Genomic DNA, 26,772 nt, shown 5'->3' with positions numbered 1-26,772 from the left:
TAATGAGGAAGGAAAGCATAATCGTTTGGAAGCCTAAATTATTAAGTCTGGTCATTTTGGTTTCTGGGAGCAGTGAACATGAGATTGGTTTTAGGGCTTGCAAATCTTCTGTGTAAGCTTCGGTTTCCCAGGCACATTGCTGTTGTGTTGCCTCTGTCAAATGTAGCAACTTTGGCTCTCCTCCCACAGATTATCTGGGCATGTAAATGACCTAAGACAGATACACTGTCATTTTCTCATGCTGTGATTTTACTTACACCCCCCTGTGGTACATGACAATAAAATTACCCCTCTCGTTCCTTTCCCACAGACAATCTTGCAGGCTTGTCAGTCAGCATCATGTGTGCAGGCCTCTATCAATTGCTTTTGGGACCTAGGGGGTGGTTTGGGAAGGGTCTGCTGTGCTGTAATTCACCTCTGTTTGCCTGTGGGAGAAGGATTCTGGTTTCCATGCTGTTTCCTCTTATGCCTGCATGGCTCTTTGATCACAATTTGACTCCTCAGGCCTTCAGAATTACAGCTGCCTTGTAAGATTTGTCCATAATCCTAGTGACATGTTGCTTCCTGACTAGCTCCGGACTTTCTTGCTCCTGACTTGTGATTAATGGCTATTTCTGATGGACTCTCTGATTCTCCTGTTGCTGCAGACTTCCTATTTCTTACCTGGATTTAAGTGCTGTTTGGGTCTAAAGTTCTCCTCACCTTCTCTGTTGCTGTCATCTGACCTTCCACATTTTCACTTGAAAGTAAGGAAGATTTAAGTATTGAATCCACTTCTCTCTCTCCCATTTTTGTCCCCACTGACCCTTCTGCACAACATGCAAGCAGACCTGCGCCAGTAATGCTGGTGGAGGGCCTGCAGGAGCCTGCTGCGCCCACTGGCACTTGTTAATAAGGTTCCTGTCGTGAAAACACAAGCAACAGAGCTCTGATATGCCGGCAAAGTCTATGTCTAATAAAACCCTTATACTTTTTCATCTTCCTCCCCAAAGACTTTATACGTACACTGAAGTATACGCTGTCAGGGCTGAGTATGAGCTAGTCAAGCCAGGATCAGAATTGCTTCCAGGAAGGAAGCTTTTTAATCAAATCTTTCTCTTCTGCACTCTTATTGTGCAGTGTGTGCTTCTGACACCAGGGGAACTAGGAGCAGGTTATCAGAGTTGGTTGCCAGCTGCCAGCCAAGGGCCATGATCTTCTTCCCAGGGCAAACCCTACCGGTGACACATGCCCTGCTTTTGAGCAATGCCAGTGGGGTGAGGAACTGCTCTGGGAGCACTCGTCTGTAGGAAAACCACGCATTGTGCAAGTGATGGGGTTAGCAAGTGGCTGTGTGTAGCAGTTACCAAGCATTTCAGTACGTTCGTACATATGTTAGTTTGGCTTTGGGGAGGGATTTTTTTAGAAAAAAGATAAGTGAGGGGGAAGACAGTGCAACAGCAGTGATTTACAGCCTTTGGGCAGTGGATGACTTCTGTAGAGACAGACTTTTCAGTGGGATCAAATCCACTGTGCAGAGCGTGTGTCTAGATCAGGTAACTTTTTAGAGGCCTGGAAGGTCTGAGCATCTAAAGATACCCTCTGAAGAGGGGGAAGGGAGAGCAGCCAAGGAAGGCTGAGGAAGACAGATTGTCCAATGTCTTGTTCAGAAAAGTTTGATGTACCCTGACCTGCAGAGCATGGTGAGCTTTGTGAAGGACAAGTGTGTTTACATGCTTTTACTTGGAAGCTCTTTCTCTCAGAATATACAAGATTTGCTTTAGGAGTACTCTGTGACCACTACATACCCCACCAAGCTCCTAGTGGGCAGAACCGCCGTGAGGTCTGGGGAATTGGATCTAACAGACGTAATGGCTTGTAGATTAAAATTAGAAGATGATCCACTTCTCAAGAGTGGAGGGCTTAGAGGAGCAGGTGTCCAGCTGTGCAGAAAGCTTCCTGACCACAGGATGCAGCTCTCTTCTTGCACTGCCAGCCCCAGAGAAGTGATTGTTCAGGCTTATTTTCCCACCTGGCTGTACAGAGCCAGTGTGAATGCTGGAGCTTGGTGTTCCCCTCACTTCCCACCTCTCCCACTCCCTTGCAGAGAGGGGAAAGCACTGAGGGAGCAGTGCACCGAGCTTGCCCTAAAAGCAGTAACTACATAAAATTGCTGTCAGCAGCTCTCAGACTGAGAGCTCCAGCCAGTTGCGTTGGCCTGTAAAAGGAGTGATTGCCTGTGCTTCAGCTTTGGAACCGGTGTCCAGCTGAGGTCTTTATTCAGGAGCAAACTCACAGACCTTTGCAGGGAGCTGTTGAACTCTCTTCATCCATCCCAGGTCTGGCAGATGGATCAAAGCCCACCCTGCCAGCGGATATCCCCTGCATGCTGAAGAACTGAAGCGCAAGTTCATCTTGCATTTAACTTGGTGTTCTGCCTCCACATTCACCAAGGAAATGACTTAGTTTTTTCTGTAATATTTTTCGTATTTTATAATATCGGTAGTGACCTCCTGGTCAGATGTTTCAGGGAATTTAATGATCAGCTGTGAGAAGGGACCTTGGCATCACCTTCTATCTTCCAGGCTTTCATAAGTTGCCAAACTCATTACTGGCATGTGCAGCAGCACTGATGCTACCTGGGGGTTAGAAAGGTAAAGCTTTCCTAGGTACTTCTTCTCCTGCCTGAATTCTAGGCAAATAGGGTTCAGAAATCCCTATTTGTACAGGCAGAAAATGTCATTATTCTGTTCAATTATAATCCCAAACTTAAAAATTAATTGAGGCAGGTATTAAATTAAGCAGGTTTTGCTTGAGTAAATATTTTCCATTTTGGAGCCTAATCTATTCACTTAATAATCTAAAGCAATTTTATTAATTTTTTTTTTTGGTTTGCAAAAAAATAATAATGTCTGTTCCATTAGGAGCTGTCACTGGCTTAAGAGGATTTTACTCCCATTTTATGGTTTGATTCAAAGAAAATTTATTCTTGCAATAGGTTTAACGATTCTTAGCTAACGTTGTCTTCCCAGCTGCAGTTGGACTGTAATAAAAAAACCTTTGGCTTTTGTTAGACTTGCACATTCTTGGCTGCCAATAATGATTAATCTTTCCCCCTACAAGGTTGTCTTATTACTTGGGTTTGACTTGGGAGCTGCTGTTCCCTCTGGAGCTTGGTAAGGGCTTTCTCCCAGCACAGCTCTGATGCAGCGCAGGTGTGACCTGCAATGCCTCCCTTTGTAGTCTGTCTTTGCCCCTTAATTGCTGCTCTGTGGCACTCCGCTTTCTAAGCTCCTTTGCACAGGAATGCTATTTTGGGGATGATGTAGAATTAATTGCAAGAGGAATTCCTGAATACTCCCATGCATGGAAGGACCCTCGGCATCCCCAGCTGCCCGGTGGGGAGGATTGTCTAGACAGCCCACTTGGTGAGGAGATGCAGGGGGTGGAGGGCAGGCTCCTTCTCCTCCTTGACCTTGGGCAAGCCGCAGAGGGCACAGATTCCCACCCAGATAAAGAGGCAGCGGCCTATGGCACTGCCACCTCTCAGCTGTGCTTAGAAGCCTTTTCCCCTAGGGCAGCATCCCCACAGCTACCAGCGGGACAGACCGTTTCCCAGCCATCCTAGTGTGGAATCTCCTGCTGGTCTTGTCAAGGCATTTCTGTGTTGGTGCCCTCTTGATTGACAGGCAGGGATGGGAGTGCACCTCAAAGGCGTGGGAGGATGCTGAGAGAGTATGGGGCTGGTCTAGGTAGATGTCTGCGAAAGCGTTACAGCGGATGACTTTGGGGCATTGCCAAACATATGGGACTGGAGCTTCATGCTGAGAAAATGTGTGTTTTAATTCATGGCCATCTTGGCAGTGTTTTAATGGTTTGTAGTAATAAAAACCCTGTGAAGAGAAAGGGAAGAGACGCTTAACTGACTTAAGAGAGACCTTTGCCATGAGGAGGACACACATGCTTTCTGATCAGCTTGTCACATCAGGCATAAGTGAATTTGTGGTAGATGAATTTGCTGTCTCTCTGCCTTTGTCTGTGGGATCTTTTGGGCAAGATGATCACACCAGAGATGTTGTATAAAGGAATCTCTCCCCCCTGCCTGTGCTCTGAAAAGCAGCTGATTCTAGGGCAGGACCTGCAGCTGATTGTATGAAGAGATCTGCAGCACCAACAATTATAATTGAAGTGGAAAATACATGAGACATTTGGGCTGGCATCTAGAGTTCGTTTTAGAAAGTCTTCACAAACAAACGTGAGTGGTTGGGGCTGTTTTACATCCGTTAGAGCCCCACTGCATACTGAAGGAAAGACTCATTTTGGACAATGGTTGTCAGCGGTGAGAGCTGCAGAACTGGTGCTAACACAGCCTCGCCTCAAGCACAGACAAAGACAAACTGTGTTCAGCATCGTTTCAGAAACCAAGGTTAAGTGTCAGGCTGGTCCAAGCAGGTTTTATGAGCAGCCTTAACATAACAAGCCCATATGGGTGCAAGGGGGGAGCATAAATGCTTTTTGGAAAGGACAATTGCTTCACTTTCCAATTTTTAAAGACTTATGATAAATCATAGCCTGAACACTCAAACCCAGAAGCTCCACTGGCTTTACAGCCCATGTCACAGTGAAATAATGGGTGCAGAGGTGAGAGAGCACTGGCAGGAGAGACACGACTGGGCATTGCTGCAAGCTGGGTCACCAGAAGGAAGCTGAAAGTTGCTAGCACCTGTTTCAAACTGTGCCTGTCTGCTGCCACAGTGGGTTTCTCAAGGCTTAGGGAGCTTCCCTGTGGGTCACTGCTCCTCTGAAAGGACTTGAATTTGAAGGTGCTTTGTCACTGGACTGAGCCATGTAGAGTTGAGCAAAAGTATTTGCAAAATTCTGGTCAAATTCAGCAAGTCATTTCATGGAGGGAAAAGCACCCAGCACTGTATGGGATTAGAGCTGCAGTCATTTCTGACTTTTTTAAAATCAAAATTCCTGAACTTTTCATTTTGAAGAGCCATTTCATTCGGAAATTTAGCTGGCTGACATTTTTTTAACTGCACAAAAGCTTCTGAAACCAAAACCAAATGAATTTCCTTTTGGGTTGGCCAGTCTGTGTGGTTGGCTCTGAAAAATGTTTTCAGATTTGAGGTTTTTTTTGCTTCAGCAAAGGAACCTGACAATCTTTTGTTATGGGTTGGCCTGAGAATGTTTAGGGCTTTTTTCCCCTCTGTTGTTGTTTTTTTTTTTTCTTTTTGTTCAGTCTTTGAGAGGTCCTCCAGATGCCTCTGACCATCCTGCCGGCTGGGATGTTTGGCTTTGTTGGGAGACCCCTCCATCCTCTCCCTGGTCAGGAAAGGGACACAGCTGGGCCCTGGAAGACTGACCGGGTGGAGAGCGAAGGCAGGACTGGCTCTTGAGAGGGGACTACCTCAGGTGGTACTGTTGAGAGTAAATGTGGATGCTCATCACTTACCCTTGCTGATGGAGCAGCGCGGTTTCCTTCCCTCTCTCTGCCTGCCGTTCAACACCAAATGGGTGAGTTTGCTCGCTTTCTTGTTTTTAAATTGTTGTATCTGTATTCCTTTCCAACTACTGGGTCAGTGTTGCCATATCATGTGTAGGGAGTATGTTTTCACTGCCCTTGCTGTTCCAGCTGGCTGCCCACCCCCATGTACCCCTCTCTGATGCTATTTCTGAGCTCAGAGCACTTATCACCTTCCTTGAGTGGAGGCTGTATTTTCTCTTGTCCTGCTCAGCCATTCAAGTAACATAACGAACCCTTTCTACTGTAAGCAGGTCTGCGAGCGTGAAGGGGGCTGATAAAGGGTGTGTTTTACTTTTGACCCTGCTGTTTCATCCACCGAAGCCTTTCATGCCCTGCATTCGGCCCCAGGCTGGCTTGGGCAGTCACCCTGTATCAGCAGCCCCGGCTGTCCTGGGGGTGCGGTGGCTGGGGTCACCGGTGTTTCAGCCGGGCTCGCTAGGCTGTACTGATGCATTGCCACATGCACAGGCACTTCAAAGAGGTTTCCATGGACAGGAAGCAGGGCAGATTAGAGGCACACTGAGGCTTTTATTTTATGCCAGGACTTCAAAATGTTCTTGCTGGTATTTCTGAGGCCCCATTTTTAACCACTCTTAATACACATATATAATGTAGCAGGAGGTTGGCCTCTGTGAGCCACACACTGCATCTTCATGGGATGAGAGTCACAAGACACTTCACATGCATCAGAGAGCCAAGGGGCTGCAGGGGAGGTTCAGGACCGGCTCCTTCAGGTCTGCTTCCTCTAGCAGGAGGGAGTCAGCTCACCCAGCAGCCCCTGGCCAGCTCACCACCCCAGGCACTGCTCTGGAGCCTGAGGTTGGCCCTCCCTGCTGCAGCTGACTTGGCTATGCTGCTTTGCACCCTAGGGTCAGCCCATCTCCTTTGGAGCATGCTCAGGGAGGCAGTGCTGAGGGAGGTCCTGGCAGTCTGGGGGAGTGGGTGGTGCTGGGATTTTGCTGCCTCTTCTTTTCTCTTGTACATTTGCACCCTTTCCAGACATGTGTCAGCTCCACTCCCACAGGAGCACTGGGAAGAACATGCTCCAGCTGCTGTTCCTCCATGGTTTGTCCCCAGCAATGTAAACAGTTTACAGGGGACTTTGTAAACAGCAGATTTGTTTAGGATGTTGTCTGCATTCCCGCCTCAGCGTTTCCTTATTCAGCAGCACAGGGGGAACACTGACCTGCCAGCTGTAGGTCTGCGGCTTGCATGGTGACAAGCAAGAGGAAGTTGTGTACACTCCTGCATTGCCTGGTGGATTTAGGGATCACACCAGGGTCACACCCCCACCCACCGCAGCTGCATGGGAATGTTTCTGCATGCAGCAGAGGAAAGTTGGCACGGGATGCAGCTGCTGCTGAGCCCTTTGCAGGACGTGGTTGTGTGAGAGAACAGGGTGTATGTGAGCAGAAAGCTTGCTTATGTGATGCCCAGGGCACTGGGAGATAGATGAGAAATCTTCAAAGATAGGAGCTTCATTTCAGAAAAGCACTGCCTGTTTGAAAAGTCTCAGAATGTCATTGGCTCCCTGGGGAAGCTGATTGTCCGCTCAGGGAAAGGAGGCTGTTAAATCAACTCAGCCTTCGTCCAGTGGGAGTAACATCTGAAGATGTGTGTTCTTCCTTCAGAGCTCCTGACACAGGGGTTCAGCCTGCGCTCATCAGTGGGAGGTCAGCTTCCCTCCACCTCCCCTTGACCTTTGTAAAGGAGCAGAGAAGGGAAAGGGCGGCTTCTACCTGAGCTTCTGCATCTGCCACAGAAGCTTTGTCAAACTTGAGCTGTACTTAACTCCCAGAAAACCATTAAACCTCAGATGTGCACACTAAAGGCACGAACAGTCACAGGAGGGGATGAGGGGAGCTTGAAATAAAGGTTGACATGCCAAAAAGAGGGTCTAGGGGGAGGGGAAGCAGCAAGGAAATTTTTAGAAGTAGTCAGGAGGTGCTGGGTGAGTGGGGGAGATTCCTCAAACCCCCAGATGTCTAGTGCAGCAGTGATTGAGTCTGGGCTTCCTTCTGCTGGTGAAATGTTGCTTCTGCCATGTAATTGTGAGGTGGGTGCTCAAACAGGAGAGTGCAACTGTCAGGAAGCACCTAGGAATGGCAGAGGAGGGAGCAAAGCCGGAATGTTGCAGTACACTTACCGTCTGTTGTTTTTTTTTATTATTTTCTGTTGTGCTTAAAAGCCTGGGCAGTGTAAATCTTTGATGGGTCCTCAAGCCGCTACCTCTGTACTCAAGCATTCCCCACCGACAGGAGGGGTAGCTGCTGCAGGCTGGCCTGGCTGCCCTGGGCTGGGCTGTCAGGAGCTGACAGCAGATCATCTGGCTGGCTGTTTGTTTGCCCCTGTTCCCTGCCAACCACAAGTTTGAGTCTTGAATTTAAACATCCTGAACTGAAAGGACAAGATCTCCAAATGACACCTCTGGTTCGTTGCCAGGGAAGTCTTGCATCCAGGAGACACAAACAGCTCAACAAAGCCAAACATGGGGAGAAGCAACCTGACCCCATTTTCCACAGCACTGGCTTCCTAAGTATGTGGCTGCTGGTTGCGATTCAGAGATGGTCTCGACCTCTGTTAGCGTGACCGTGTGAGGGTCTGGTCACCCACTCTGACCATGTCCGTATGTTCACCATTATTAGGAGGAAAAGGCCAACAAGTTCTTCCTGCTTCCCTCAGAGGCATGGATGTGTGGCACGGACCCAGCCTGGCCAAGGAACAGTCGGGAGGGCTGAATTTTGGATGTCTCTGGATGTTTTAAATACCACATAAACCCCCTGTTTTCCTTTGGGGGATGTGCGTAGTTGAGTGTTGTCCTGCAGAATCCTGTTGACTTTCTGGTGAGCATTAACTGTAAATATTTGAACAAAAAATTATCTTGTGTTAACATTAGCAATATCTAATCTTTCTGTACATAGTGAAATCTGGCTTAAGTCACAAGTGAAAGTGAGAGTGGTAGTTTCAGGTGATTCCCCAGTGGACATTTGTCCACACCAGAACAGAAACCAGCATGTTGCCCATCATGGATGGCAGCTTGTTCATCAGAAAGGGCTGAAAGGGCAGCTGGAATTGCTGGGCAGGATGGAGGTGCATTGGCAGAGTTTAATATGGTTCTTAACAGGAAAGCAGGAGGGCTTCAGGTCATGGTGAAGGACTGGGATGGAAGCTGGAAGGCACAGGGCTATCAGGAGAGTTGCTAGTTCTCAAATCTTTTGGTTTCATTGCAGGGTTTGGAGTTTGCCTGTAGCCTGGGACCAGTTTTGCTATAAACCCCAAAGCTCAAGCAGATTTTCAGCTCTGCTTTAGGTAAAATCCTGCTCTGCTCAACTCACTGACCTGCAGTCATTCCCTCTTGGGAGGACAGTGGATGTTATAGGAAGGGCTCAGTTCACTCCTTTCTTCTCTTGGACTCTCACCTTTGTGATGGTGAAGAGGAGGCGGGAAGCTCTCTGGGAATCTCTGACTTCCCTCCACCTCCTGTCTGCCTGATTCACTCCTGGAACTCTGCTGCAGTCAGGATGGGTATGCCAGACTCCCAGAGGGCAGGGCTGAATCCGAGGGAAGGAGGAAGTGTACAAATTACTGAGGAGAGGCTGGGAAGATCTGTGGATGGAGGGAGACAGTGGTAATACAAAAGCAGAAGTGGGAAGAACAATATGGCCATGGAGGCCGTGAAGTAGATGGGTGTGTGGAGAGTGCTCCCACAGCCCCTGAGGACTACTCTGGACTTGTACACACTGAAGATTCAAATACTCCCAAGCAGACCCAAATGTTCAGTGTGATCCTCATAAAAACATCTTCCTTAAGTAAGAAGTCTGAGCGGGCTGGCGTTCCTCAGAGCAGGCAGCATCGGCGGTGTGGGCGGTGAGCAGGGGAAGGGACGGACCGACAGGAGCCAAGGGGCAGAACCCGCTGACGGGACAGCAGGTCGGGACCAGGGCACTGGCAGAAAGTATCTGTGGTTCTGCTCAGAAAAGGTATTGCAAGCACTGATGTTTCCAAAGGAGGAGGAGCCGACAGCTGCCCCTTGCAGCCCTCAAGTACCTTGAAATCCCACCTCCCTTTACAATAAACAGGTGCCTTGCTCAGTCACATCCCTTGAATGGAAACATCTGGAAGCTCCTAACATTCACCCCAAATTCACCCTGCTCAAGACACCCAAGCTTGTCACTCAAGACACACTGTTCTGCTTGTACCCAGTCCCTCTTCCGAAGGCAGCGAGCGCAGGCTATTGTTGGGCTGCACTCCTCAGTTTTGGTGTGGGCCGAATGAACCGGGTGTGGGAACCCCTGGGAGGGAGGTACTCTTCTGCAGGACCAGCTCAGCTCCGCTCCGTGTTTCAGGCCTCTGCTTCAGCGGAGGGACTGGTTCCCACTGTGTCTTGTGTTCCTGCCATTCCCTCTGGCAGGCGAAAGCCCCGCTCTGCTGGATTTGGCCCTGAAGCAGCAGTGTGCCCTTAGCAGCAAGGCTTAGGCCTCACGGTAAAGCCCTGCACGCAGCTCTTCAGGCTTCTGGGCACATCCTCTACCTCCCTGGGCGCTGCGTGGTCTCAGCCGATATACTGATCGTCTTTTGGAAGGGAGGGCAGCTGAGTTTGCTGTGGCCAGTTGGTAGCTCTGTGATGCTGCCTGAGCTCGGCAATATCTCCGACTCACTGCTGATTGCTCCTTCTGCTGGGGGAGTGAGAGAGGCCACGCCAGAGCACCTGTACAGACTGGTGGGAAGGGGAAGGGTGTCCAACCACACTCCTAGTGTTCATTTTCCTTTTTTACATATGGATAGAGAGAGGAAGCAGGAGAAAGAGGATGGCAGAGCCTCTGGGGATCCTGGCGCCTTCCACCACAGAGGAGGCCCTGCTGCCAGGGTACCCAAGGCAGGCAGTGCTGCGGTGGCAGAAGGTCTCCTTGAACCACAGAGAGGGCTAGCAGAGGTTTGCAGACTAAGACCAAGTGAGGCTGAAGAGCAATGCTGAAAAATGCTGCCTTGGTGTCAAAGCAGTGCCCCCAGTTGTGTGATGCCACTGTCGGGTTGTAGAGCACAGGCAGGGAGAGCACCTCGGTCCCAGCGATGCTGTCTGCCTTGCCCCTGGGAGCTAACTCTGCCAATCGTTGTGCTGCAGGGACGTCGGCGAGGGGGCATGTCTTGTGACCAGAGCAGCTCCTGTGCACCAAGCCCTGCAGGTTTTGTCTCCTGACCCTGCAACTTTTGCATGATGAGAGATTACAGAGGTAGGGTTGGGAGCAGGCTTGTGAGATGGCAAGTGCTGTCTGTTTAATAGGGAGGATGACTGTTAATAAACTGGGTGTGATAATACTTGGTGGGGTGGGAAGGGCTGTTGAATGTAGAGCCACTGGAAGGCCTGCGAGTACCCTGGGTGCTGTTATGTGCATGGAGTGTTCCCAGACGGGTTCAGTTCCCACTCCCAGGCTGCCCCATGTGAGGGGCTGGGAGCTCATCCTGTGTGTGCACGCGGGCTGGCGTCAGGGGCTCCAGCAAGCTGTAACAAGTCCCATTTAGGTTTGACCTTTTGCTGGATATTAAAGCCATGCTGTGGCTCAGTGAGATGAACGCTGCAGCAAACACAATTCCTCAAGATGAAATATCTCTCCAGTGGGTAATTCCAGCCTCATTTGAGGGTTGTTGTATTTTTTTTTTCTTTCCCGCTGAATCATTTATTCCTGGTGTCAGGAAGGTGCAGAATGACTTTCCCCACTGGCTTTCAGAGCTTCATTGATTCTTCAGCTCCCACTTCTGCAAATCTGCTGGAACAGCAGCCCTTTGCCTCTCCAATTTTCCCAGGAGGGGGCTGGGGAAGGGGAGGGTCTCAGGACTGGGGAGCTCTTCAGTGAACCCATGCACAGTCTGAGGGAGATGCCATCATAATTTAAGCTCCATAGTCTGGAGGCAGTGTCTTTTAATTTGTATGGTTTTAGCCTTAAATGCCTTCTCAGCACTTGGCTGTCTGCATGGGGAAGGGAGAAACAGGACACATTAAAGCTGCTGGTGAAAGCAAGTTTTGTGTTGAAGGATGGGGACTGGGGCACAATCCCAAGTCCTGGGTCACTCTTGAATGCCATTCGGACACTGACACAGGTCACCAAAGGCAGGGCAGGTCCCTGTCTGACTGAGCAGCCTTCAGAAAGAAAAGGGACAGGATGCATTACAGCAGCTGCCCCAGAGCAGGGGAATCATAGCAGATCAATGGTAGAAAGCAGAGCGGTGAGCAGGATCATCTGCTGCAGTCAGCGTGTACGTGTGTCTATATGTGTGCAGTGCCTATGGGAATTTCTGAGATTGTACAGAGTGCTGGAGACCTTTGGCTCTTCCTGCTTTCTGGTTCACTGTTGCAATTTAATTCCTTTGCTCACGATGGGTACAATTCTGGTCCCTTCAGCAAAGAAAAGCAGTCTACTTCCAAAATATGCGTAGTGAACAGTTTCAATCATTGCGTGATGGCCAGACAGGAGTGACTGAACCCAGGCCTCTGCCTGTCACTATCAATCTATTTGCAGTCCTGTATCTGAGTTCACACTTCATGTTTTCCAGTGCAGCTCCTTTCTCTGGGCTCCTGGGTGACACGGACATGCTATTCTTCCCGTGGGGGTGGTGGGGAGCAATGGAAGGAGAAGAGGCCGTGGAGTGAGACCTGGAGAAAACAGGGTCCCAGAGCTCTGTAAGAACTTGGGAACCCAACCCAAGAGGTATCCTCACATCACTCTGATCCCTTCTGTGTATGGAAGCAGGCCTGAGCCACTGCTGCTTTGTACTTCAGTGCGGTGCAGAGGGAGGTGAGGGAGCCATGGGGGTGTGAAATGCAGAGTGCTCCTGGAGCCCTCTCCAGCAGAGGAGCAAATAGAGCAGGACTGCTGCCACATGGACCCCGGCCTTTCAGTAGGGCTGAACGGATGCCTTGTGTCCAGCAAAGCTTGTCACCAGGCACTTGCTACCAAGCTCCATAGCTTTGATTTAAGGAGTTTCAAGCAGTCTGACCATGCCCATTAGCACTTACACGATTCCCCTGCCAAGTAGTTGTAAATGTTTCCATTTGCTCTGCACTTGGCCCAGTTTCTCTTGTTTATTATCCTAAATGTGCCCAGGATGTGACCCTGCTCCCCCTCACCAGCACTCACTCCAGTTCCATTTCATTTCTACTTCTTCCTATGAACTGCTGTAACATAAGTACCATTCAAAGGACAGAAAAATAAAGGGAGGTGGATGTTCACAGAGATGCTGTGCTCTCCTTGGGGTCACACATGGTGCTCTGGCATCAGGGTGGGACGGGCTCAGACAGATGTAAGCACAGTAAGACATGCAAAGGGGCGCTGCAGGGTGGCTGCAGGGGAGCTGGGAGCTGGAAAGCGATGTAGGATGCTCTGTGCTGGCAGATACTTAAGTCACTTTTTATTGCAGTGCTACACAGCAACAAAAAAGATCAATATTTATTAGTCACAGAAAGCATAATTTTGCATGAAAAGCATCGATCAGTGTGTCAGCTGAGACAGTGTCATTACATCTTTTTTATGATTTGGTCAACATCCCTGTATGAATAAGGACGTTATTGCCCTAGATAGATGGAGCCAGTGGGGGTGAAGGAAGAGTTTAGCACAGTGCTGTGATTGGAGTGGAACAAAGCAGAGGCTGCCACAGTGTTTAGAGTCACAGGATGGACACAGGGGCTCTGGATCTCTAACTTATTGTTCTGTGCAGTCATTTTGTCACTGAGGTCTAAGTAGTACCAAGAGAAATTCTCTGTTTCAGAGTTGGGTCCTCTTTTTTTAGTCTTTTTTTCCCCAGTGAAATAAGTTGCTTGCCAGCTGGGCTCAGGGTGAAAGCTCCCCCCATAAGGTAATATTGAGCAATTATTCACTTAATGGGATGTGTATACCATACTTTAAGGCAACCCAGTGTCTGTGGTGAGGATGCCTGTCAATCCCAGCTCTCCTCCAGTCGTTCTTGTGCACATTGACTGTCTCCGGCCCAATCTGACCAGTGGGTAGAGGTGTCCTGTGTCAGACCGCAGCCCCAAGGACCACATGCAGCCACCAAAGTTATTTAACTTGAGCAGCAAGTTTGGTGGCTGGCCAGCCAGTCTGTGTGGGCAGGCTGGCAGGGCACGGATGGCATGGTGAGCCTGGGACCTGCCCGGCAGGCTGGCTCTCACCTGGCCAGCCGGTGAGCCAAGGTGGGCAGGGGACGTAGGAAAGGGCTGCATGCATTGCCATGTAGGGGATGGGAGCACGCCTGAGCACGTGGGGACAGCAAGATCCCCTTATGCCTTTGCAAAAGCAGTTCAGATCCTGCCATTTCCAGCACTGTGCTGGCCCCAGCAGAGATACAGGAGCACAAAGGTGAGCACAGAAACAGCAGGTCCTGTGGTTTTGCAGAACGCCTGAGTCAGGACTCCTGGGTGAGGATTCCCAGTAGTGCCGTTGGCTCCCTTAGGGCAAGCCACAAGTCAACCACATACAGTGCAGTTGCAGAAGTCAGCTTCCACTTCAACACCAAAATAATCAGCTCAACAAAACCTGCTTGCTCGAGTCAGTGGGGGCACAGTGACTTTTCAGAAAAGTCCTGCTGTAAAAGTTATGATCCGAGCAAGCAGTTCTTCCGGTCTCCAGCCCCGTGCTGCATGTGAGCCAGGAAAGTGTGCCCTTGGCTTGGTAAAAAGATCCTGACCTGTTCACAGGCTGGTTGTGAGTCTTAATCTAGGTGTTTGTAGATAAAAGGTGTCGTCAAATGAAGATGAGTAGCTCTGTCTGGCTATCTGAATGATGAATGAGGTGTTCATACAAGCAGAAGGGACCTCCATGTGGATCCTGAAATGCAGTTTTTAAGACAGCTGTTTCTGCTTCCACTGCCTGCCTAATCTGACAGACAGCCCTTTCGTCAGTGAGAGAGGCCTTTGAAGAGGTGGTACAGTTGGAAGGCTTGGTTTAAAGGACACAGGTGCCTGCCACCCACCTGCATTATACCTGCTGCTGCAGAGGTTTGTGGATCTGGTATCCCTAGCATAGGAGGCAGAAGACTGAGGGATCTCTTGAGCGTAGGAGCTCAGGACTGCAGCATGCTGTGCCTGTCAGGGTCCGACACCAACACGTTGATCCCCAGAGAGTGTGGCGTGACTGTAGCTAGTGTGAGTCAGTGAGCCTGGGCAGGGTCTGAGGGTTGTGTTGCATCAAGGAGCATTGGGAAGAAAGGAGTTTTCAGCCCCACTTTTGTTCTGCCAGTTGCAATGCACAGAGCAGGCAGCTTTGCTGTGTGGAGTCTCACTGAGAGAACCATTAATTTTGTATTAGGACATAAAAACTGTTTGAGCTCAACAGACCGATAGTCCTTCCAGCCCAGTATCCTGTCTCCACCAGAAGCCAAGGCCGGATGCCTTAAAGGAAGGCATAAAAACCCCATAATGCCCATAATTGTGCAATACTACCCTATGGGGGGAGATTTCCCCTGACCCCAGCTGGCAGGCAGCTTATACCCTGAAGCATGAGAATCAATAGCTGTTATAATTTTCATTTGAGCTAGTGTCGCTGTGGATGCGGTTCTTATTCACATAAATGTCTGATCCTGTTGTGAAACTCTCTAGTGCTGTTTGTTATATGGCTCTTTCGATATCCTGGCAAGGAGCTGATGTTCTCAGGTACGGTGTTCAGGATAGGTCCTGGATGACCCACTGCAGGCTGCTCTTAGAAGAGCAGAAGAGGAGCTTAGCCCCTTCCCCACCATCCCAGCCAGCCTCTGCCCCTTCTTGTGCTCTTTATTTAATATTTAATCTCCCATGGCCCTGCTGTAGAGTGACCATGGTGGGGAGGAGCGGCATCAACCGTTCCTGTGTCTATATTGGTTTTTGGCCCAGGTGTTGCTCTACAAGCAGCTGTGTACTAAAGGTTTGCAGGATATCCCTTAGAGAGGGATTGTGGGGCTAATAGGAGACTGGTTGGTCTATGGCCAGGTGTAACCCCCTTACAGCTACTTCAGGTGGTGGAAGCACTTCCTTGTCTGGCAGTGCCCTGTCAGTCCTTTTTTCCCTGGGCATCCCTGCCAAAACTTTTGCTGTTAATGCCGGGTGAAGCCTGCTGGGGCGCTGAGCAGGCTGTGTATGACAGAGGCTGGAGCACCTGGAGACCAGCACAGTGGCTTACTGCAATGTTTGGGAGGAGAGCTTGACATGACTTCAACTCTAATGAGAACTTCTGGTTAGATTTTCACCAAGTAGGTAAAAACTTAGGTTTTCACCCAGGGAAGAAGACCCACTCCCAGCTGGCCATCTTTAGCATGAGATACCCAGTGCAGAGACTGCCTCTTCTACTTGTCTGGCTTCCCCCAGCCCCCACCAGCCCTGAGCATGGGAGAAATTAAAAAGAAGACTACCCATGAAGGAGCGGCAAAGGTGTGTTTGCCTGCTAGCAAAACAGGAGAGGGGAATGAAGGCAGGAGAGCAGGTCTCATCATGTAGAATGGGGAGGAGGTGACATAGCCCGTGATAATTGGACCATTAAATCTAGCAAAGGCACCGACACTTACACAATGTGGCTCAGGGAAACAAACGTTCTGTAGTAACAATAACTCTCCAGTAGCAAGCAATAATAAGTGTCTGCAATCATTTTTCTGCTGATCCAATGCTTAACTGTATTGTTCAGATTCCAGGTCAAATTGTCCTCAAACCACAGTGCAGAGGCCAGATAGGTTTACAGAGATGTGCAGGCATGACTGAGAGGAAATTTTGGCTCAAAAGTCCATTTGTAAATGTCTCTCAAATGGCTGCTTTTGTTTCCTGTGCCTCTCTACCTCCAGAAATCTGCACATCAGAGGGAGCCATCCCAGTTCTCATGGCTCAGCCTCCTTTATTCTGCCCCATACCTCCAGAACTGCCTGAGATGGTCACAAAATTGGCTTAAAATTGTTATAGTTTACAAATCTGGCTTTTATTTACCGTAGGTCTGGGGAGGAGGGTTTTAATCCTTGAGCCACCTTCTCAGACTTTTCAGCTGTGAGAGCCAGGAGTGCCATTTTTGCAATAACAAAAGTGGAATTTTGCATGCAGACGCAGGGCCCCAGGAGTGGGGGACTGAAGAACACCCCTCCTGTTTCTGAAAGCATCACAGTAAAGTCTGGGCTCAGGGCCGTTTGGGGCTTCCAGTGCTGATACCCATCTGGATGATATCTTTATAGATTCTTAGTTCACCAACTTTAATCCCGTGGAGCGTATCACATGCTGCTGGATTGTTGTTCATACCGTGAAGTACAGGTGCGAAGTTTGACCAAGGCGGCTTAGATCTGGCATTAGGTTGGTGGCGCTGGATGGCCCTGGCCCAGGGCAGAGCCCAGGTCCTGTGTTTGGTGACCACGTCCTGTTTGGCACCAGTGTGCTCAGGGGGTGAAGGTGCTCGTTGCTGGGGTGCTGGCAGGAGCCCTGGCACTCGAGGCAGGCTTAATCTGGGATTAAAAGCAAAGAGAATTTTACTTCTCTACTGTCTTGCAGTTTTCAGCTCTTCTTCAGCTGGGTGGAGGCATGGAAGGGCAGAAAAACCCTTTCACAATACCATGTCTGGCCGGGCAGGGGATTGCATAATGCTGCAGATGTTCCAGCTGTGCTGCTCAAGTGCAGATGACTTTCCTGAGCATTGCTTCTGTCTTGGTTTACTCTGGGCATTAGGCTACCAGGCTGTGGTAGAAAAATGAGTTACAAGTGTTAGCCATGTATTTTCTTGGCCCAACAGCTGCATGACACCCAGGACTGACCCAGAGCTGGTAAGAGGTGTCCCTTTTTCCTGGGCGCAGATACACTTTAGAGCTAGTGATTCAGCATCCTGACGGTATTCCTCCCACAGCAGCAGCCTTCCTGAATAGCTCAGCACTCCTGAATTGGAGTGAGCGATGCTAGTGTGTGAGAACTCCTACTGTGTTTTTACTATCACTTGAATGATGGGATGTGCCTCCTTTCCTCAGTAGGTGTAGTCCCAGCTCACTGTGAATCAAATTCACCACTTGCACAGTCGCGTAGGTCCTGCTGACAGGACAGGAGTGCGACCCTCCGCTGGGCAGGGAGGCATTGAACTGGGACAGAAAGAGATGCCAGATGGTGTGACACGGGTGTTGTGAGACACTGGGCTCAGGGCTGGAGATGATGCCTGGCTGGAGTCTCCTTGATGCAAGGTGAGCTGATCATGAAAGTTCGTGACTCCCTGTAACTCATTCCCTCCCTGGGGCTGTCTGAGCTTGATTATGACTTTCCAGAGATGTCTAGAAAGGACAGATGCCTCGGATATATTTTTTTTCCTTCCCTTTGATGCCTCTTTCCTAATTGTGGGAGGCTTCTGCAGCTTGGGGTTGACCTTCTCTGCTTGGGCGGCACCAATGCTCCCTTGGTGAGTACCTATTAACGGCAGGGGAGGGCAGGACCTGTGATAACTCAGTCTGGCAGTCCCAGCCCCGTCAGCACCGACGTGATGGAATAGTCTTTCGAGACCCAAAGAGCTTCAGTCAGCTCTTCTTTCTGAAAAGGGTTGTTGTAAAAGGAGTGAAGGAAAGTATCCATACCTAGCCTTGAAAACCTGGAGGAGACAGGAATTGAGACATAAGAAGGGAAGGCAGCTGAAGGAAAAGGTTAAGGTGATGCCATCCCTGTAATCAGTGTTGGTGTTAGTAAATCTGGACTTGATCCCGCTCTTCCTACCGATGAAACTTCTGTTGGTGTCCACGTCTGAAGGTGTTAGAGTAGTGCCTTGGTAAAACGTGGTGTTGGGAGCAGAGAGGCCCCAAACATCGCTGTTGTGTGCACTCAGCCCTGCCCCTTAGGAGGAAAGGGATACGTGGGCAGTGTGGGTGGCAGTGCCGTTTGGGCGCACTGCCTTGTGGCACCTGCCTGGCTGCAGAGCTTGTCCCTGCAGCTGAAGGCGAGCGTAGTCCCCTCCCAGGCTGCAGCGCCCCAGACCCTGGGATCATGGTTCTTCCTTCGGGAGGGTGTGACTGTGCAGAAGCTTGCTAGCAGCAGCATGGTTTTATTTTAACAAGGGAATTAAAGAAGGGGAATAGATTTTCCCTCTGCCGAATATTTATATGCATCTGTCTCACCCAGACCATCCCCCCACTTTGCTGAGCCCCAGACAGACTTTTGAGGGCTGGTGCAGCTCAGTTTCCTGCAGCTTAAGATGCTGCCCTTTAGCAGTTAGTTGGTCTCTGGGTTCCCTAGGTTCAGACCTTGGACTTTGTGGCTGAAGCATGGAGTGCAGCCTGCAGTGGCACACTGCAAATGACGAAACCTCGCTCTTAGTTCTTTCAGCAATGGTGGTGCTGATGTCAAGGTACCATCTTATTCCCTGCATATGGTTTTCATCACCCTCCTATTAAGCTAAGCCAGCTTGTTAACGCAGCACACATCCCAGGGCCCAGATCTGCAGAACAGGTCAGCTGGTCCGGCTGCAACATGCAGTGGAAAGGAGCAGTGGTGTGTTGCAAAAGGATTATCTCCTCATGTCATATTGACCTGAACTTATGCTGGGATGCTTTAGGGGTAGGAAGCACTTACGTTTGTGAGCAGGGTTGCCACTTATCTCTGTTTCTCATATTTGTATACCCTCTACACAGTGATGAGACAACTGGTCTCCAGGAAGGTTACCCCAGCACTGGGCCCCCGCAGCTCTGAGTTGGGACACCTTGTCACAATTGTGCATCTGAAGGTCAATGATCTGTGACTGCTTCGTACACGTGCACCCTCTGAGGTGCGTTACAGGGATCTCAGCTACCTGTGTCGCTTTCTTCATATCACCTGCATGCCCAGCCCTAGTTCCCCAGGCTGGAGGGGCTTTGGTGCGGGGCTGGGAGGGTGAAAGCCAGGACTGGCAGCTGGCTGGGCAAGGGAAACACTTCATTCATTGCACTGGAGTTGGACCTGGTCAAATATTTTCTGCTGCTGATTCTTACCAGTCTTGTGGCATCCCCAAATGAGGCACAGGGGATTACAAAGCAGTCAGCTTTCATTTAAAGCCTGACCTTGGCGTCAGGCTGTTAGCATGGCAAGAAAGGGAGATGAGTTAGCTGGCAGCCTGCCTGTGTGTGGCAAGGGCTCTTTAAAGCCTCAAAGGATGCATTAGTTTGATGTCAGAGGCTTTGTTTGTGACATTCCCTTGAATAATCATCCTCCCTCTCTCTGTGTGTGTGTATGTGTATCTCCTCCCTGTCTGCGTCTCTGATGCTCCCCCATCCCATGTCCGAAGAGCTCAGCTAGACAGCATGGATAACTCCAGTGAGACAGATGGAGATGGATCCAGGCCTCTGCAGGGACAGCTGCGTCCCTGACAGTCCCCTCTGGTCATGCACCTGTTAGGAACTATACTTAGCATGGGAAAACTTTCCAGAAAAGAGAAAGCAGGGGAGAAGTGGGGAGGCAGAAAGGCTGGGAATTTGGCCTCGCTCTCCCCAGCAGGTCCTGAAGCTCCAAAAATGCCTCTTGGTAATAGCATCCAAAAATGACAATCAGGTGAAAAGCAGGCAGTGTACCAAGGCGTGCTGGCACTGTTCGAAGACAGCCTGAGCAAATGACAGCTTCATAACTCCTGGGTGAAATGCCAGGAAGCCTGGTGTGTTTGTCCTGACAGGCCCCAGTAGTCCAGATCACTCAGCAACTGCCATATGGGAACTCTGGTAGATACTGAGTGAGGCACGTGCTGCGGGGGTCACAGGTTGAGCCTTCACTGTTGCGAGATGTGAGGCAGTGCAGACTCCTGTGTCCATCATGTATCACCCAGGACTATTGCAGTACACTAATGCTCCCCAACTCCAGCAGCCCCCATTCCTAGAGCACTGAGCAAGCTGCCTGCCTGTGCTCCGACCTGTCTGCCATACTTACAGCCACCCATCCACCTGCCCATCATCCCTCTGCCGAGCCACGTACCCACAGAGCTCGTGTGGAGTGAATGGGGGAGGAAATCCTCCTCCTTCTGGTGCTGTGCAAGGTTCTCTGTGAGGGCACAGGGGGCTTTTCAGCTCTTCTTTTTAAAAACTAAGAACCTGAAGGTGGCTGCCCATGGCCTGATGGCAGTTAAATGTGCGTGTCCCATGGCACACTGCTTTTTGCAGCAGGGGCTCCCTGGGAGCCTTGCAAGGAGCCAGGCTGAGCTGTGGTGTCCTGCCAGTGCAGAGGCAGCACATCCAGGCAGATTTGAAGGCCATGTTTCCATGTTTTCTTTTATACTCTTTGATAAGTGATGAGCTGCAGTTTCACCACACAAGACTCCCATTAGCACAGGAGGTGCCCGATGGCCGTCTCTGCTGTGTCACTCCTGATGTGCAGCAGTGGCTGCAACCTCTCCGAACTAACCCTCATCTTCCTCCCTGAGGAGGAGCTCCTGAGCTCCTCTGGAGAGAGTCCCTGCCTTGGGGCTCCAGCTGGTGAAGAGTGAAACTCTTACCAGTGCCTTGTAACTGCAGGAAGCTTCGAATGAATGAGAATCCAGCAGCTCTCAAATGCCTCCAGAGCCGGCTGCAGGGCCAGCTCCCGGCGCTGTGAGCAGGTGGCATTGCCTCCCTGGGAGGACACTCTGCTTCGCTTTCAGCTGCTCTCCCGCTATGCCTATCTGCATGCCCTCTCTAATACCTGCATGCCGTTCAGGCAGTTAGCGTTTCAGTATTTATGGCCACCTGGGCTGTTGCTTAGTGGGAGGATTTGCCATACTTAGATGAAAAATGCAACAGGAACATTAAAGTGCTCTGCGGCTAAACTGAGTTCGGTTTTCCAGTCCCTGCAGCTCTCAGCTGTCCTCCTCTGCCCTGTTGCTGAGCCTTCTTACCAAACAGCAAGAAAACTATTATGTTGCACTTAGGATTCACTGAGCACTGTGGCTTTTACTGAACACCTTCCCTGATTGACGTCCTTAGTCAGTGTTTCCCCAGTCCCAGGGGGAAGGTCTGGGTGAAACAGAAGAAATGAACAAGGAATACAGCATATCGTGAGGATGTCAGCGACATTTCCAGCTGATAGGATACATCCATAGTATTCTTAGCTGCCTGCTGTAGAGTGTTGTGGCACTGGATCAGTTTTCTGTTTCCACACCTGTGCAGCAGATGTGAATAGGGGCATCTTACCATTCCCAGGTGCTCGAGCCCTGCTGGTACCAGTGCCCACTCTGATGCCACAAGATTGGTTTCTGTGCCATCAGAAGTGGGGATATGTTTGCCTCCTTTTGGTGGCCACTTGCAGCTTTTTCCTTTTAAGACTGGGAAAATCCTTCTCACATTTCCCAACTTTTCTATGTAGCATTAGGAAGTGATATGTAGAGAGGAACACTCCTATTTCTGCTCGTGAGCAGGAGAAACAGGAGGTTGTTCCTAATCTCAGTCACGGAGATGGATCGAGTGGAACTGGTAAGCATGGGATAACTGGGTAACCTGTATGTTACTTGCAAGGTGCTTAACCTCTTGTCATATATGCCATGGGGGCTCTCCTGCAACCAGAGGCACTAGCCAACATAAGTTGCGTCTGTCAATGTGCTTTATTGGACTACATCAATGTAGAATCGATAAAGAGTTTAAAAAAAAAAAAAAACAACCAAAAAGGGCTTACTAAGGCAGACCAAGTCATAAACAGATTAAAGTGCTGTGGAGGTCAGATTTCAGCTGGCATTCGTGAAAATAGGGGGGTTCTGGTGTTGTCGGAGGGTGATTCATGGCACTGGAATATTTCAGGGGAGGAGAATCTCACAGGAGTTATTAAACTCACGCCGCTGCAAAGAGAGGGGCTCCTTGTGTGTCAGGTTTCTGCCTCCAGAATCATAGTCACAGATATTGTACTGATATCATTTATATCAGAATAAGTTATCTGTTTCCAGTTAACCTAGATGAAAGCCCTAGTGTGGTTATTGCGTTCTAAGGTTGCTGATACTTGTTAATAATTTAGAATAATAAAGTCAGTCAAAATAATTCACTCCAAAAATTGAGCTTATTTGCATTGGCTTGTCTTTTTTTTTTTTTTTTGGTAACAGATCTCTCTGCAGGCATATGTTTGTGTAAGCTTTTTGTATGTGCTTGTGAGTATTTGTGTGCATACGTAATTTCCTTCGCCAGCTTACAACCAAAAGAGGCTGAGCTGGGTTTAGATGTTGCACAAGAAAAATAGTTTCTTCCTGCCTGTGAATGTATTCAGTGAAGGTCCACCCCAAAGTAAAGCCAAATAGCTAAGGTATAAATCCGTGGGAAAAAATGGGGTTTGTAATGGAAATGCTCCATTGTTTAAATTAAGGCTAGGCATATGTGAAGCTGAAATTTGTGCTGCAGCATCCAGACGGTGCCTCAAGCTGGCCACACATTCCCAGAAATAAAGAAAAATACCACAGTCTACCTGCAAAATGACCTTTCTGTTAACACCGACTTGCAGCTCAGACGCTTTTGTGCTGTAAGAGGCAGGGTAAGATACATGAAGTGACAGATTGCTGCTGACAGTGAAAGGCTCTTTCAGCTGCATTTCTTTACAGCCACAGTGATATATCCAGGGGCTTGTTAGAGGAACAACAGCACCAGCCAATAACCAGTTGGTCTAAGCCCTAGAGATAGACCGTATGTCCCACACTCTGTTTCCTAATCTGCGAATGTAGAGTAAATTCAGCTGCCATATCACTTCCCTCTCTGCATGTTATATAGCAAGGAAACACACCCATGTATTTATCTGTCAATGGCAATGCCTGTATCTATAAATAACAATGTTTGTATCTGTGCATGCCTGTGTGCGCATATTTATGTGTCTGTGTATTTATTACAGGTGAGGCTGGTTGTAGAGCAATCCAGAAAATGGAAATCCTTTTGTGCAAATCATGCTTTCTTGGAGGAAAGGAGAACCAGGAGAGCAGGGCTGATGAATTGGCACCGAACCGCAATAATTTACTTTTTTTTAAAGTCAAAACAATTTCAGGGAAAGGGACTCCCAAAAAGTCCAGTTTCAGGAGGTAGCTCAATTGAATTTCTGGTTCCTGGCTGCCTGCCTGGAGGGCCTCTTGTCACTTCTGCTTTATTCCAACAAGGCAGAAGGTGGAATTGACAGCAGCCTTCCCGCCAGGCTGTTAGAGAAGCAGGGAAGCCAGATGCTTTGCCTCCTCGCTCCCTCCCCCTTCTGCAGCCCAAGAGCCAGAGAGTTAAGTTGCTTAACTTTTCCGTCTTTGCTCTCCAGTGTTCCTGGTCTGACCCAGCAGGGATCATGAGGAATGAAGAAACGCCTGGTAGTCAGCAGTCGGCACGTGGACAAAGGGCTTCTCTACCACTGAGGGGTAGAAGTGTGTGTGTCACACAGTAAGGTATCGTTATGCTTTTGTACAGAACAATACAATTATACTTTTGTACAGCAGGTTTATGTAGAGAGGCACTCTGGTGGAAATGGGCTGATGTACGAGCTTCTCCCCTAGAGCAAAACCAGGGCAAACAGTTGTATAATGTGATTTCAGAGCTTCCATTCTAAACTCACTGCTACACTTGCTCGCAGCCCATGCTACTTATGTAGCTGCATATAGGGCGCATTGTGGGTGATAGCTAAAATATTCTTACGATTTCTTCTGCAAGGACAGTATCCTCAGCCCTTCTCTTTTCTCCTTGGTATAGGGTTATTGTCTTTAGAAGGTAAGAAACCTAAGAAGGTTTCAGTTGCTGTTGAAGTAACATTTCTATTCACATCATTTAACTAGATAGTTTGCTGACTCTAAAATTTTTGTGTAATCAAATTGGTTGGCTGTTTTAGCATTCTTAAGTGGTAGTTAAAATGATGTGGAGAAAGATGCCTTTACTTTAGATTCAGGGCAGTAGCAGGGTAAGGTTATCTAACATAGCTTTTTGAGATAGGACCTGCTCCACATCACGGATTGTATATTTCCAGCACACATGACCCACAGAGCCCTTGCCCTCCCTTTCATTCTGCTGACAGCTGCAAAACGGGGTGACAAACTGGTAGTGGATGGCCAGGAAATGACACCCTCTCCCTCCCTGAGCTCATCACAATGCAAAAAAGCTCTGTATGCCAGTTGAAAACCCTTCTTCTCTGCTAAGCTGCTCTGCACTGAAACTGGCAATCTGCAGGTGAGCGTCTCTGCAGCCTGTTGGGTCTGCTGGGGGTCATCCAGACATCTTGAAAAGCAGTGAAGTCATAAGGTTTCAGTAAAATACATACAGTTCTCTTCTCCTCCTGTGTGCTTCTTTATGTCTTCTCTGTACCGAGAAGCTGTATCGCTGTCTATCCAGCATGTGCTTGTACGCTCTTTCCTTCTGCCACTGCTCTCTCTCAGTCCCTCTGCCACCTTCCCCAGGCGGGGCGAGTGGTGATGGAGCAGGCGTTCCTCCTCGTGTGGCATGCATTGCTGCCTATGCCAGCTCAGGCAGGTACGAACATCAGCCTAAGGCGAACCACAAACATTTGTAGCCTGCAGCAAGGCAAAAAGTGTTGCCCAGAACAGCCTTTGGAAATATTTTAATTACCCCTGGTTGAACTGGCAATCAACTGACTTGAGGTAATGATTACAAGTGGAGACAAAATCTAAGGGGAATTTTATGCTCAGAGTCAAATTTCAGCAACATTTTTGAAGGTTTTCTAATCAGTGTGGTTTTAACAGCCGTCACCAAATGTCCCCAAATCAAAACAGTTCTGATGTACATGGAAAGCAAATCAAGCAGTTCTAGCACAGTGTTGTGAGGTGGATGAACATGGGGCTTATAAAAGAATCAGCCTAACCACCGAGGTCTTTCTGAGCAGCTTTATAGTCAGAATGAACTTTAAAGGACTGTGAATCAAAAAATGAAATTTATTTTTTGTTTCTCCAGACTTGCCAGTGAAAGAAGAGCTTGCATGTGCCTGATGACTGCTTTCAGATCAAGTCATCTTTGCCAGCCAAGGCGAATTCTTGCCTGCTTCCTGGTCTCAGAGTGGGGTGTCTCTACAGTCTTAGCCATGAAGGGAGGTGATTATTCCTCCCAATAATTCAGTTTCCCATAAGGAAATTATCACACACAGAGAGGCGTGCACCTTCCTCTCTTCTGTTGACATGCACTGCTAGAAAGATTTATTTCAGTAATAAGGTCTTTGCATTGAAACTTAACTAAAATGAGGGGGCAAGTTTATTAATTATATATTTTACACTTCATGAAAGAAATTATTTAACAGAAGTAATTGCAGGCATCTGCCTTGATGGCATTTTCAGTAATGAACGGTTTGTGTGTCCCTTTGTTGGACTAAACAGCTACAGAGACAAATCCTGCCTTGTGCTAAGCCCCTCTTATCTCTTTTCATTTGCAGGAGATGAAATGTTCTCCTGTTCAGTGTATACGGAAGAGATTGGAGCTGAGCTGCTGTCTCCGTAACAGTTAAAACTACAGTGAAATTGGAATTCTTTGTTCATATTTCATTGTCTGCTTTGAGGAAAACAGTGATCATGAGATCAAACATCACCCTCAAGGTGAGTACAGATACCACCCACACCAGCTCTACCAACACACTGCAATCTATATCTGGTTCTCTCCATTCTTGTCTATCCCTTGCAGCTCTGCTGTAGGCATGAAAGCCTTGTTCTACAGGACTCAGGTATTTCATCCCTCAAGCTGCTTCTGAGCAGCCTCTTCCATTTCTGCTGAAATACCATGTGGGAACACCTGTCATTCGCCTCAGCTTGCATTCAAACCTGGTCATGGATATACATTAGTTTTCCATGTAGTGACTCAACAGGCTGTTGGAGCATGTGCCCCTTTGGTATCTGATACCAAGGGTGGCTTGTGTGCCCTGACATTTGTAGAGTGGGAAAGTTTATTTTGCAGTATCACTGGTAATTTTTCTATGCTCCTAAGACCTTTCAGCAGGTTGGTACATTCTACCTCATGTAGGTGTCCATCTCTATCTTCCAGCTACCTGAGGTACACTCAGAGCCTGTGACACACAGTTGAGTGATTTTTATTCCCTCCACTTGAGGGAAGTATCTTACAACATTTTAAACTGGTCCACTTTGATTGTCTGATGCCACCTATTTCTGAAATGCAGCCAACAAGGTAAGGGAACATTGAGGAAAGTTAACAGCATCGAGATCAATTCAAGACAGGAAGTAAAACCAAAAAAAAGTTGGGTAAAACATTGTAAACAGAAAACCCCAGCATGCCCACTAAACACAGAGCCATCCTGTGACAGTGTGACATTCCTTCCTGCTTTCTTTTTTTTTCTTTCTTTAAAAACTGTTGGTGCAGTTGGTGGGTTCTCCCCATGGGTTTCACTGCAAATGAACTGTGACAGGTGAGGTCATTAGCTC

General features: G+C 48.8%; 1 long non-coding RNA gene across 1 annotated transcript in view; it reads left to right on the top strand.

The window, feature by feature from the left end:
• The window catches only part of LOC114010832 (uncharacterized), a 75,649-nt gene that overhangs the window by 21,946 nt on the left and 26,931 nt on the right, over positions 1 to 26,772 (top strand). Inside the window, exons 3-5 of the long non-coding RNA XR_003552505.2 lie at positions 23,670 to 23,793; positions 25,304 to 25,440; positions 25,776 to 25,935. This is a non-coding gene — a long non-coding RNA (uncharacterized LOC114010832). The remainder of the gene's footprint in view (positions 1 to 23,669; positions 23,794 to 25,303; positions 25,441 to 25,775; positions 25,936 to 26,772) is intronic.

This window comes from Falco peregrinus, chromosome 1 (assembly GCF_023634155.1).
Source record: "Falco peregrinus isolate bFalPer1 chromosome 1, bFalPer1.pri, whole genome shotgun sequence".
NCBI lineage: Eukaryota > Metazoa > Chordata > Aves > Falconiformes > Falconidae > Falco > Falco peregrinus.
Note: the sequence above shows the minus strand (reverse complement) of the source record. Positions and strands in the feature narration are given on the sequence as shown.